Below are 14302 nucleotides of genomic sequence, written 5' to 3'. Positions count from 1 at the left end.
CTCAACACTGGAGCCCCCCATGGATGCATCCTCAGCTCCCTACTGTACTAGATAAGGGCTTGGTGACGTGGTGCAACTATAACTGCTTTTCTCTCAATATTGGCAAAACAAAACTGATCATTGACTTCAGGAAGAGAGCACGTCCCCATCTACATCAACTGAATGGAGATTGAGAGGTTTGAGACCATCAAGTTCCTTGGAGTGGCGATAACCAACAATCTGGCCTGGACTTGCCACATAGATGCGATGGTCAAGAAGGCACAATAATGCCTCTTCTTCAGGTGGCTTAAGAAATTTGGCCATGTACATAAGGACCCTCACCAGCTTTTACAGATGCACCATTGAAAGCACACTGTCCAGGTGCATAATGGCCTGGAATGGCAACTGCTCTGCCCAGGACCGTAAGAAACTACGGAAGGTGGTGTGCACAGCCCAGACCATCAGGGAAGCCAACCTTCCATCCATGGACTCCATTTACACGGCTCACTGCCACGGAAAGGCTGCCAACATCATCAAAGGCCCCCATCCCAACCTGGTAATGCTGTCTTCTGCCAGGCAGAAGATACAGAAGCTTGAACACACGCACCAGCAGGTTCAGGAACAGCTTCTTCCCTACCGTTATTAGACTGATGAATGGACATTCAAACTTCAGATAATGCTGACCTTGTTAATGTTGATCATGCCTAGCACACATCCTGTGCAGTGTAACCTGTATGCCTTACTCTGTCCAAGTATTTTTTTTCACCCTATGGTCTGGATGTCCTTGCTTACTATGATCTGCGTTTGCTGCCCGCAAGCAAAGCTTTTCACTGTACTAAGGTATATGTGACAATTAATCACTTCAATCGATCAATATTTGAGCCTGAAGCCTGCGCCTCATCCAAAAGCTGGCACTTGTAATAGTGCAGCAATCCCTGAGTACTGATGTTCAGCCTGAGTATCACTGAGCATCAGCTCAGTGCTTTTTGTGGGATCTTGCTGTACACAAGTCAACAGCACATACCCTCCATGATAACAGTGACTACATGCTGAAAGCAGTTTGTTGATCATAATCTAACTGAGAATGAATAAAGATGCTGAAGGATGCTATAGAAATACAGATTGTTTCTGTGGTTTTGTTGCAAATTCTGCTACTCGGTGGGTTTGACAGGAATGAGTAAGTTTGTTTTCCTGGCAAATGGTGCCTAATTAATATGCTGCAGAGGGCCATATGGCAGCTCCTCAAATTCTCTTTGAGAGAATGCAGCAGGAAGTGAGGGTTTAGGAAGGACTGCACTGTTGAGTGACGAGTGACATCTGAGAGCTTTCTGAAATTATTTTTTAAGCAGGAATGGGTCCTTTTCTGAATTTTTCACTTTTCCTCACTGTGTGCTCACCTCTGTTGTCTCTCTGTTTTCTATCTGTCACCCGCTCTACAACTGTGCTCCATTTTCTCTCTCCGATCTATCACTTTGCCAGTGTGTTGTTTGGTGTCTTGCTCTCGATCATTTTTTCCCTTTGTCAAATATAAAATAGAAACAATGGGCTGAAGAGCCCAGTCTGTGCTGTGCGATTCTTTGATCTGAGTGAGTGCCTATTGCATCAATGCATGGGATAGAGACACATAACAAACATTCAGACAAAGAGCTGACCCCCTCAGGTCTGCTCCACCATCCAATGCAATCACGGCTGATCTAATTGCAATCTCAAATCCACATCCCTGCCCGCCCTGATAACCTTTCATTCCCTTGCTTGACACACTCTTTCTCTGCCTTTAAAAATATTTAAACAATCTGCTTCTACTACCTTTTCAGGACTAGAGTTTGAAAAACTCACAATTGTCTAAGAGAGAAAAATTCATCTCATTTAAATGGTGACCCGTTATTTTTATAAAGTGATTCCACATTCCAGATTCTCCCACAAACCACCTCTTACTGTCTGAAACCCCAGCAGATACAAACCTAGTCTGACCAACACTTCCCAGCATATTGACAGTGGGGGGGGTCAGTCATGGTAACACCATTGAAAATCAAGGGACGGTGGTTAGATCATCTCTTGTTGGTGATGGTCATAGCCCAACATTTGTGTGGCGAGAATGTCACTTGCCACTTGTCAGCCCAAGCCTGGATATTAAGCTAGATCTTGTTGCATGTGAACATGGACAGCTTCAGATTCTGAGGAGTCATGAATGGTGCTGAACATTGTGCAATCATCGGCGAACATCCCCACTTCTGACCTTATGATGGAGGGAAGGTCATTGATGAAGCAGCTGAAGATGGTTGGGCCTAGGACACTACCCTGAGGAACTCCTGAGATGACTGATCTCCAACAACCATGACCATCTTCCTATGTGTCAGGTAGACTCCAACCAGCAGAGAGTTTGCCTCTGATGCGCACTTGTTTGAATGCAGCTTTGATGTCAAGGGCTGTCACTCTCTTCTCACCTCTGGAATTCAGCTCTTTTGTCCATGTTTAAAACAAGGCTGTGAGGTGAGTGGCTCTGGCGGAACCCAAACTGGGCATCACTGAGCAGGTTATTTCTGAGCAGGGGCTGCTTGATAGCACGGTTGATGACACCTTCCATCCCTTTACTGATGATCGAGAGGAGACTGATGGGGTGGTAATTGGCCGGGTTGGATTTGTCCTGCCTTTTGTGTACAGGACATACTTGGGCAATTTTCCACATTGTCAGGTAGATACCATTGTTGTAACTGTATTGGAACAGCTTGGCTAGGGGAGCGGCAAGTTCTGGAGCACAAGTCTTCAGTACTTTTGCTGGAATGTTGTCAGGGCCCACAGCCTTTGCAGTATCCAGTGTCTCCAACCATTTCTTGATATCAATTGGAGTGAATTGAATTGGCTGAAGACTGGCATCCATGATGCTGGGGACCACTGGAGGAGGCCAAGGTGGATTATCCACTTGGCATTTCTGGCTGAAGATTGCTGTAAATGCTTCAGCCTTATCTTTTGCACTGATGTATTGGGCTGTTCCGTCATTGCAGATTGAGATATTTGTGGACCTTCCTCTTCCAGTGAGTTGTTTAATTGTCCACCCCCATTCATGACTGGATGTGGCAGGACTTCAGAGCTTAGATCTGATCCGTTGGTTGTGGGATCGCTTAGCTCTGTCTGTCACTTGCTTCTGCTGTTTGGCGTGCAAGTAGTCCTGTTTGGTACCTTCACCAGGTTGACACCTCATTTTTATGTAGGCCCCGTACTGCTCCTGGCATACCCTCCTGCACTTCCATATGAACATTGAGGATTTATCCTTCAGCTTTAAGAAATTTTCTTCAATCAATTTTACCAGACTTCTTATCTAATAACCAGACTCTAATATGGAGTGACTAAATCCAGTAGATTCATTTGGGAATCTCTGGAAGCAATTGTGGGAAATCTAATTCCTTATCTCAATCCTATGGGTATTTGTGACAATCTGACTTAGTCATGGTTTTGAGAATCTGAAGGTATCTCTCCAAACACCCTGTGTTTGTGAGTGATTCAAATTTAACTTCAGTTATTTTATACCCAATTAGCTAATGATTTTCTGGAAAACTTTAAGCATAAAGTTAAAACCTTGATCAGACTGTATTTCAGTTGACAGGCCATACCGAGGAAGTATTTGAGTGCATTTTGCCATGGCTACCCCAGCTTAAACATCGTTAAACAAACAGCTTCTCAAAGTTGGGTTGTCATTTCCATAATTGTCAGGATATACTGACATGGGGAATGGTCCGACACAATCCACCAACACTTAAGTTCTTCAAAACTGCTATGGGGTATCAGAGGTGCTGGTCTCATCATATCCGGAGGTTTTCCTACGACCTGACATGTTTTACAAAACTGCACTACATCTTTATGAATTCCTGACCATGTAAAATACCTGTTTATTGATGCCCTAAATTTTCTGTATTCCTGTATACACTGCCATAGGAACTGTATGTGCTAATTACAATATCTCTATATGATATCTGGGTGGTACCATTGTGGGTAGGCGATAGCTGATGTTCTGGGGACCCGAATCCCACCATGGCAGATGGCGGAATTGGAATTCAAAAAAAATGTCTGGAATTAAGAATCTACTAATCACCATGAAATCATTGTCGATTGTCAGAAAAACCCATCTGGTTCACTAATGTCCTTCAGGAGAGGAAGTCTGCCACCCTCACCTGGTCTGGCCTACGTGTGACTCCAGACCCACAGCAATGTGGTTGACTCTCAACTGCCCTCTGAAATGGCCGAGCAAGCCACTCAGATGTACCAATTGCTTCAAAGACTCAAAGAAATGGAACTGGATGGATTACCTGGCATCGACCTAGGCACCGGAAAAGACAACGGCAGAAACAGCCCTGTCGACCATACAAAGTCCTCCTCACTAACATCTGGGGGTTAGTGCCAAAGTTGGGAGAGCTGTCTCACCAACTAGTCAAGCAACAGCCTGACATAGTCGTACTCACAGAATCATACCTTACAGGCAATGTCCCAGACACCACCATAACATCCCTGGATATGTCCTGTCTCACCGGCAGGACAGACCCAGCAGAAGGGGTGACACAGTGGTATACAGTCGGGAGGGAGTTGCTCTGGGAGTCCTCAACATTGACTCTGGACCCCATGAAGTCTCATGGCTTCAGGTTAAATATGGGCAAGGAAACTTCCTGCTGATTACAACATACCGCCCTGCCTCAGCTGATGAATCAGTACTCCTCAATGTTGAACACCACTTAGAGGAAGCACTGAGGATGGCAAGGGCAGAAAATGTACTCTGGGTGGGGGATTTCAATGTCCACCACCAAGAGTGGTTCGGCAGCAGTACTACAGATCGAGCTGGTCGGATCCTAAAGGACATAGCTGCTAGACTGGTTCTGCGGCAGGTGGTGAGGGAACCAACAAGAGGGAAAAACATACTTGACCTCATCCTTACTAATCTGCCAGCTGCAGTTGCAACTGTCCATGACAGTATCGGTAAGAGTGACCATCGCACAGTCCTTGTGGAGAGAAGTCCTGCCTTCACATTGAGAACAACCTCCATCGTGTTGTGTGGCACTATCACCATGCTAAATGGGACAGACTTCGCACAGATCTAGCAACTCAAGACTGGGCATCCATGAGGCGCTGTTGGCCATCAACAGCAGCAGAATTGTACTCTAGAACAATCTGTAACCTCATGGCCCGGCATGTCCCCCACTCGACCATTACAATCAAGCCAGGGGATCGACCCTGGTTCAATGGAGAGTGAGGAGGGTATGCCAGGAGCAGCACCAGGCATACCTGAAGATGAGGTATCAACTTGGTGAAACCACCAAACAGGACTACTTGCACGCCAAACAGCGAAAGCAACAAGCGTTAGACAGAGCTAAGCAACCCCACAACCAACAAATAAGATCTAAGCTCTGCAGTCCTGCCACATCCAATCGTGAATGGTGGTGGACAATTGAACAACTCACTGGAGGAGGAGGCTCCACAAATATCCCCTTCCTCAATGATGGAAAAGCCCAGCACATCAGTGCAAAGGATAAGGATGAAGCAATCACAGCAATCTTCAGCCAGAAGTGCTGAGTGGATGATCCATCTCGGTCTCCTCCAGTGGTCCCCAGCATCACAGATACCAGTCTTCAGTTAATTTGATTCACTCCACGTTATATCAAGAAACAGTTGGAGACACTGGATACTGCAAAGCCTACGGGCCCTGATAGCATTCCGGCAACAGTACTGAAGACTTGTGCTCCAGAACTTGCCGCTCCTCTAGCCAAGCTGTTCCAATACATTTACAACAATGGTATCTACCCCACAATGTGGAAAATTGTCCTGTACACACAGCAGAACAAATCCAACCCGGCCAATTACAGCCCCATCAGTCCCCTCTCAATCATCAGTAAAGTGATGGAAGGTGTCATTAACAGTGCTATTAAGCAGCACCTGCTCAGTGACGCCCAGTTTGGGTTCCACCAGGGTCACTCAGCTCCTGACCTCATTACGGCCTTGGTTCAAACATGGACAAAAGAGCTGAATTCCAGAGGTGAGGTGAGAGTGACAGCCCTTGATATCAAGGCTGCATTCGACCGAGTGTGGCATCAAGGAGCCCTGGCAAAGCTGGAATCAATGGGTATCAGGGGGCAAATGCTCTGGTGGTTGGAGTCATACCTGACACATAGGAAGGTGGTCGTGATTGTGGGAAGTCAGTCAGCTCAGCTCCAGGACATCTCTGCAGGAGTTCCTCAGGGTAGTGTCCTAGGCCCAACCATATTCAGCTGCTTCATCAATGAAATTCCCTCCATCATAAGGTCAGAATTGGAGATGTTCGCCAATGATTGCACAGTGTTCAGCACCATTCGTGACTCCTCAGATACTGAAGCTGTCCATGTTCACACGCAACAAGATCTGGACAATATCCAGGCTTGGGCTGATAAGTGGCAAGTGACATCCGCAGTACACAAATGCCAGGCTGTGACCATCGCCAATAAGAGACAATCTATCCACCGCCCCTTGACATTTAATGGTGTTACCATCACTGAATCTCCCACTATCAATATCCTGGAGGTTACCATTGATCAGAAACTCAACTGGTCTCACCACATAAACACAGTGGCTACATGAGTAGGTCAGAAGCTGGGAATACTGCGGTGAGTAACTCACCTCCTGACTCATCAAAGCCTGTCCACCATCCACAAGGCACAAGTCAGGAGTGTGATGGAATACTCCCCACTTGCCTGGATGAGTGCAGCCCCAACAACGCTCAAGTAGCTTGACACCTTCCAAGACAAAGCAGCCTGCTTGATTGGCACTACATCTACAAGCATCCACTCCCTCCACCACCAATGCTCAGCAGCAGTGTGTACGATCTACAAGATGCACTGCAGAAATTCACCAAAAATCCTCAGACAGCACCTTCCAAACCCACGACCACTTCCATCTAGAAGGACAAGGGCAGCAGACATATGGGAATACCACCCCCTGCAAGTTCCCCTCCAAGTCACTCTCCACCCTGACTTGGAAATATATCGCCGTTCCTTCACTGTCCTTGGGTCAAAATCCTGGAATTCCCTCTCTAATAGCATCAAACCACAGCAGGAGGACTGCAGTGGTTCAAGAAGGCAGCTCACTACCAAGTTCTCAAGGGCAACTAGAGATTGGCAAGAAATGCTGGCTAGCCAGCAATGCCCCCATCCCACAAATGAATAAATAAATAAAATCTGATAAATCGTCCAAGCCTCACCTGCAGGTCTGTGACGATGTCTCTACTCCCTCATCAGAACTCTGTGTTTAATGTAACCACGCTCTGACCTCCTTCAGCCTCCAGTATGAGATATCAGTGATAACTGACTTCAACTGGACCTACCTCCCTGAGCCGCAGTTAATGAAGATGTAGCAAACAGAACTGTCCTCTTTCATTTCAGGTCCACCAGCATCTGCCTGTTGTATTACCTTCAGCTCTGGTGATGGACATTGTTTAGCCATTGCTTTGGTCACCACAAACACTGGAAAAATACCTTGAACTTGATCTTGTAACTGTTTCATCACTCTAACCTCCCTTAGGCTTTCTGTGATTAGAGGTAAAGCTATAACCTTCACTACTACCAAATTTTTGCGCAGAATAGGTCCACTCTGTCCGCGGGTAATTTCTTAACTACCCTGATTACCACCTGTCCAAACAACAAGTTCCACTCCAACTGCATTTTGTTAAATGGAACTGTGATATACTCAGTCTGTCCCATTTCTAAAAACTCTGGCTTTCATCGAAATCTCTGGAGGGAAAACTGAATCCTTCTCCAGGAAGAGAGTTTGAGTGGCCTCTTATCACTTCATATAATTATAGGTTTAACTACATCATCGAAGCAAAAGCAGTTATCTTTTTGACAAAAACACCCTTCATGTCTCTATTGACCCCGTTTACTTCCCCTGCACCAACAGCACATTTTTGCTTCCAGTTTCCTGGGTGTAGTGAAAGCTCTCATTTGATTTGTAGTATTTTGCTTCTGAGTTCCACTTTTGGACTCGCTCCTCTGAAATTTAATAGGGTCCATGAGCTTCCCTCACCGCTTCCAGCATTCTGAATTAATCTGCCCTACTTTATTGCAGTGGAAACGTTTTAACCTTTGATTTTTCACCTCCACCCTTAGCATTGTCCTTTCTTATCTGAGGACAGGATCCTGGAGCATTCCTACCTTTCCCTGCATTCCCTGGATACTTGCTTTCCTTTCACACTCTCACCCTGTATCCTTCTTGAGTTTTTTAGAACATAGAACATAGAACATTACAGCGCAGTACAGGCCCTTCGGCTCTCGATGTTGCACCGACCTGTGAAACCAATCTGAAGCCCATCTAACCTAAACTATTCCATTATCATCCATATGTTTATCCAATGACCATTTAAATGCCCTTAAAGTGGGCGAGTCTACTATTTTTGCAGGCAGGGCATTCCACGACCTTACTACTCTCTGAGTAAAGACAATTATAAGTAATTGAAGTAATTGATTAAAAAAAAGTTTTATTTTATGGATCAGCAGTTAATTATCAGCCATCCCTGCTGCTTGTGTCTAGCTTTTGCAATCCTTTGGTCTCCAATGTGGGTTCTTAATATAAAAGGGAGTGAGTTTTTAAATTCTTCTCTCTGAGAGCTTTATACTTCATTTCAACTCCTAATGCTCATATCTGCTTGTCAAAATTACTTTACTTAATCCTTTCAATGTAGGTTTGTCCAGGCTGTTTTCTTAAAATTTAACATTTTTGTTTATATAATTCAGGAATGAACTCATACGGACTTATTCTCGCTATTTTTACAGTGTAATAATGCTAAAAACCCTGTTGTGACAATGAAGCATAAATGTCCTGTGCTCTTGCTCTTCATAGACAATGCCCAGTTTTCCTTTGGGCAGTTCATTGATGTTGCTATTTCCTCAAATAACATGAGAAATGATTTGTTTGACATCCTTTTCCTCAAATTTTGGTACAGCCTGTACAAACTTAAAATTTTCCTTAATGCATCTTAGATTATGTCTTGAATTTTTTTCCATCAGAATCATCTCTAGCTTCAATAATCTTTTCAGCTGCAACATTTTAAACTGAAATTATTTTTTCTCTCTTCTTTTGTTTCTCTCTCTCTCTCTCTCCCCCCTCCCTCTTGAGGCCAGTTCCAAACTTCGCAATTCCATTGTTCGATGACTTTGCAGCGAGTGTGACTGTCGCGGACATGGTGTTCACTGTTTCCAGTTTATTTGATTTCCCAGAATGTACACTGACAATAGACTGCAGTTTACACTCAAATCATTTCAAGATGTGTAGTAAATGCGCAGTGACCTATATCACATCGTCACACCACCATCTTGCTCAGATAATCTATCAGCTCTGCCAGACCTGCTAAGCTTTTCCAGCAACTTCTGTTTTTGTTCCTGATTTACACAGTTCTTTCGGTTTTTATTAAATCAATTCAGGTGTTCCCTAACTGGAAACCTTGGATGAACCAGGAAATCCATTGCCTACTGAAGACCAGGCATATGGCATTTAAGTTGGACATAGAAACATAGAGCTGCACCACCATTCAATATGATCATGGCTGACCATGCAATATCTATCCCACTCCTGCTTTCTCTCCATATCCCTTGATCCCTTTAGCTGCAAGGACCACATCCAGCTCCCTCTTGAATATATCTACCAAACTGACCACAGTAGCTTCCTGTGGGAGAGAATTCCACAGGTTCACAACTCTGAGTGAAGAAATTCTTTCTCATCTCAGTCCTGAATGGCTCACCCCTTATTCTTAGAGGACCCCTTGTTCTGGACTTCCCCAACATCAGGAACATTCTTTCTGCATCTAGCCTGCCCAGTCCCATCAGGATTTTATATGTTTCTACGAGATTCCCCTCATTCTTCTAAATTCCAATGAGTACAAGCCCAGTCGATCCAGTCTTTCCCCTATGTCAGTCCTGCCATCCTGGGAATCAGTCTGGTGAACCTTCACTGGACTCCCTCAAGAGCAAGAATGTCCTTCCTCAGAGTAGAGGGCCAAAACTGCACGCAATACTCAAGGTGTGGCCTCACCAAGGCCCTGTGTAACTGCAGCAAGACCATCCTCACTCTGATACTCAAACCCTCTCACTATGAAGAGCAGCATGCCATTAGCTTTCCTCACCGCCTGCTGCAGCCGCATGCCAACCTTCAGCAACTGTTCCACCATGACACCCAGGGCTCGTTGCACCTCACCTTTTTCTAAACTGCCACCATTCAGATAATAATCTGCCTTCCTGTTTTTGTGACCAGAGTGAACGACCCAGAACTATACAGAAAATCCAGATATGACCTCTGCAAAGCCATCTGAGATGCCAAGAGGCAGTACCAGACCGAATTAGAGGCCCAAACCAACCATATGGACACTTGCTGCCTGTGGCAAGGCCCACACAACATGACGGGATATAAAATGAAGCAGAGCAAGATAGCAGACAAAAACACATCCCTCCCTGACACACTCAATGCTTTCTACCCTCAGTTTGAGCAGCTCCAGGACATCTCTGCAGGAGTTCCTCAGGGTCGTGTCCTAGGCCCAACCACCTTCAGGTGCTTCATCAATGACCTTGCCTCCATCATAAGGCCAGAAGTGGGGATGTTCGCTGTTGATTGCACAATGTTCAGCACCATTCGTGACTCCTCAGATACTGAAGCAGTCCATGTTCACATGCAACAAGATCTGGACAATATCCAGGCTTGGGCTGACAAGTGGCAAGTGACATTCAGGCCACGCAAATGCCAGGCTATGACTATCACCAATAAGAAGACAATCTAACCACCACCCCTTGACATTCAATGGTGTTACCATCACTGAATCCCCCACTATCAACATCCTGGGGGTTATCATTGACCAGAAACTCAACTGGACTCACCACATAGACACAGTGGCTACAAGAGCAGGTCAGAAACTGGGAATACTGTGGCGAGTAACTCACCTCCTGACTCCCCAACGCCTGTCCACCATCTACAAGGCACAAGTCAGGAGTGTGATGGAATACTGCCTGCTTGCCTGGATGAGTGCAGCCCCAACAACACTGAAGAAGCTTGACACCATCCAGGACAAAGCAGCCCGCTTGATTGGCGCTACTTCCACAAGCATTCACTCCCTCCACCACCAACAATCAGTACTATCTACAAGATGCACTGTAGAAATTCACCAAAGATCCTTAAACAGCACCTTCCAAACCCACGACCACTTCCATCTAGAAGGACAAGGGCAGCAGATATATGGGAACACCACCCCCTGCAAGTTCCCCTCCAAGTCACTCACCACCCTGACTTGGAAATATATAGCCATTCCTGGGTCAAAATCCTGGAATTCCCTCCCTAATAGCATTGTGGGTTAAACCACAGCAGGTGGACTGCAGCGGTTCAAGAAGGCAGCTCACCCCCACCTTCTCAAGGGCAACTAGGGATGGGCAAAAAGTGTTGGCCAGCCAGCCAGCGATGCCCACATCCCACAAATGAACTTTTAAAAGAAATGCCAGCAGAACGGTGTCGCCTGCCCCAATATTCCTGAATGCACCTGTTCCCTCTGTCACCGCTGCTGACGTCAGATCAGTCTTCCTGAGGGTAAACCCGAGCGATGGGCCCAGATGGAGTCCCCGGACGTGCACTTAGCTTCTGTGTGGACCACCCGGTGGAGGTATTCACTGACATCTTCAACCTCTCCTTGCTACAATCCAAAATCCCCACCTGTTTCGAGAAGACCACCAATACCAGAGAAAACACCTGTAACGTGTCCTAATGACTCCTGCCCAGTGGCTCGGACCTGCACGATCATGAAGTGCTTTCAGAGGCTGGTCATGGCCCTCATCAACTCTAGTCTCCCAACCTGCTTCGAGTCCTACAGTTTGCCTCCCGGCAAAACAGGTCCACAGCAGACACCATTTCCCTAGCCCTGCACTCATCTCTGGAACATCTGGGGTCAGGTTCATACTCATCGACTACAGCTCCGGCTTCAACACAATGATCCCCACCAGACTAATTCTCCGAGACCTAAATCTGGGCTCTGCCCGCTGCAACTGGATCCTCAGCTTCCTGATCCATAGACTGTAATCAGTGAAGATAGACAACAGTACCTCCTCCACGATAATCCTCAACACCAATGCACCACAAGGATGCATTCTCAGCTCCCTACTGTATTCCCTATACACCCACAACTGTGTTGCCAAATTCTGTACAAGCACCATCTACAAGTTCGCTGATGACACCACCATGGTAGGACGGATATCAAACAATGAAGAGTCAGAATACTGGAAGAAGATAGAGTGCTTAGTGTTGTGGTGCAATGATAGCAACCTCTCCCTGAATATCCGCAAAACTAAAGAAATGATCATTAACTTCAGAAAGAAAGGAGGAGAACACGCCCCTATTTATATCAACGGAGCTGAGGTGGAGAGGGTCGAAAGTGTCAAGATGATAACTGACAATCTGACTGGGACCTTCCACGTAGATGCAACGGTCAACAAGGCACAACAATGCCTCTGCTTCCTCAAGCAGCTTAGGAAATTTGGCATGTCCATGATGACTCTCACCAACTTCTACAGGTGCACCATTGAAAGCATACTGTCCGGATGCATAACGGCCTGGTATGGCAACTGCTCTGCCCAGGATCGTAGGAAACTACAAAGATTGTGTGCCCCAGCCCAGACCATCATGGAAACCAACCTCCCATCCATGGACTTCATTTAAACTTCTCGCTGCCATCGAAAGGCTGCCAACATCATCAAAGACCCCCACCCACCCCGGTATACTCTCTGCCAACCTCTTGCTTCAGGCAGAAGATACAGAAGCTTGAACACACACACTAACAGATTCAAGAACAACATCTTCCCTGCTGTTATTAGATTGCTGAATGGACCCCTCTAATTTCAATCTAATGTTGATCTCTACTTTATGCACCTCCTGTATGCCCCACTGTGTCTAAGCACCCTATGATCTGTATGACCTTGTTTACTTTGATCTGCTCGTAGTGCTTGCTAAACAAAGTTTTTCACTGTACTTAAGTACAAGTGACTACAATAAATCAAATCAAGTCATTACTGATCATGGAGCTACATTTGAAGAAACAGAAGCCTGGCTCAGACCAGTGTACAATGCGCCAATCATACACAAAGATGATGCAGAATTCTACTCTGATGGCAACGATGCAGATGACACTTATCACAACCAGCAGTAAGACAACCAACTGAGCAGTGCAAAGTGCAACAGAAAACATTAAAAACAATAAAATTTGAATTATTAACCTTATAACCTCTGCTTTACCTGTTAGTATAATTGTTTGGGGTACGTTTTTGCCTTTAGAAAAAGGGGGAATATTGTGTTATGTGTCAGTAATAGTAGATCAATATTCTTTGAGAGAATGCTTTTTGTATCATTTCTATATCATCATGTGACCAGGGGTGTAAAGGTTCATACTTCATCTTCACTTCATTTGAAGCATGAAACACTGCAGTTACCAAATAGCAGTGAACAAGTCTAACCACTTTGGTGTCTGTGAATGCAATAATGATACAAAGGATGAAAAATAAATAAGAAATATGTTACAAGGGATAATATAAGTTTATAGAAAAACCCACATCATCAACATGGGGGAAAAACAACACACTACACCAACTGCAGGGCAAATAGACACAAATTGTAAGGATGGCAGATTTTCTTTCCTATAAGGCATGAGTGACCCGAGTGGGTTTTTCTGGCAATTGACCATGTTAAATGATCATCATCAAACCCTAAAACCTCTGCTGTGATGGGATTCAAACCCAGGACCCGTTATCTGGATTACTACCCCAGTGACAACGCCAAGGCCTTGATACACAGAACAGAGGGAGACGATTCAGCCCATTGTGTCTGTGCCTGTTCTGTATAAGGTCCAGTTGGTTTTACTGTCTATGTCTTTGTGCAGAGCAGTAGATGGGGAGGGAATGGTGTGAACAGCAGATGGCAGAGTGAGCAAGATGCCAGGAGCTGCGGAATGTAACTGCAGACTAAAAATATTGAATCTATTCAGAAATTTAACATCCATATTTTAATGCATGAGCTGTTTGACGTCTAGCTGTGACAAGCTTGTTAGAGAGTTTGTTTGTGATTCTCTGAATAGATTGACTCTAATAAGTTAACGTCCTTTCTGTACATTCCTTTCTGCTATGCATATTGACATAGGAATGGATTGTAATTCTTGCAGCTTGTTCATTAATGCAAAGTATCTTGTGACAAAGAGACAAGATGTCACCAGACAAGGAATCAGCTGCTGTTTTGAGCTGAGAGGTTGAGGCTGACTGACTGATCAATATAACACAAACTTAATGATGAGAAAATCCCA

Source organism: Rhincodon typus, chromosome 28, assembly GCF_021869965.1.
Source record: "Rhincodon typus isolate 14 chromosome 28, sRhiTyp1.1, whole genome shotgun sequence".
NCBI lineage: Eukaryota > Metazoa > Chordata > Chondrichthyes > Orectolobiformes > Rhincodontidae > Rhincodon > Rhincodon typus.
Note: the sequence above shows the minus strand (reverse complement) of the source record.